Source organism: Crocuta crocuta, unplaced genomic scaffold (assembly GCF_008692635.1).
Source record: "Crocuta crocuta isolate KB4526 unplaced genomic scaffold, BGI_CrCroc_1.0 scaffold1013, whole genome shotgun sequence".
Lineage (NCBI taxonomy): Eukaryota > Metazoa > Chordata > Mammalia > Carnivora > Hyaenidae > Crocuta > Crocuta crocuta.
Genome location: NW_027531297.1, coordinates 740,561 through 741,011, shown reverse-complemented (window position 1 = coordinate 741,011; position 451 = coordinate 740,561). Strand labels below are relative to the sequence as shown.

At 68.7% G+C, this 451-nt stretch overlaps 1 protein-coding gene across 1 annotated transcript in view; it reads left to right on the top strand.

Moving 5' to 3' along the window:
• GRIN1 (glutamate ionotropic receptor NMDA type subunit 1) overlaps positions 1-451 on the top strand; it is a 23,505-nt gene that overhangs the window by 7,770 nt on the left and 15,284 nt on the right. The gene's annotated exons all lie outside the window — the stretch shown is intronic.

The following is a 451-nucleotide window of genomic DNA, read 5'->3' as shown; positions in this document are numbered from 1 at the left end:
TGTCCGCAGCCCGCCCACCGCGGCCTGGGCCTCGGCCGGCCGGCGCCGAGAAGCAGGCGCGGCCGCAGAAGGAGCTGCCCTCCGGGAAGTGCATGCGAATCTCTGGGACCCCCAGGGTTTCCTCGAGGAGCCCAGGAGGGAGCCCGCCTGCCCCGGTCCGGCCGCTCTCGCAGGGGGGCCTGCGGGCTGCGGCCTGAGAGGACCTCCCGTGGTTTTGGAAAAGTCGGCCCCACCTCCGCGCCCGGTTGCATTCCAAAACTCTTTTCTGTTTCCTGTCCGCTGCACGCGTCCTTCTGAGTCTCGGCCCACTTCAGCTTGCATGCTCAGTGCAGAAGTGAGGACAGGACAGAGCCGGAGTGAGCGCAGGAGAGCGAGCAGGCTGAAGAAAGGACAGCGAGCGAGCGAGGCCAGGCCGGGCCAGCAGGAGCCAGGCAGGCAGGCGCACAGAGCA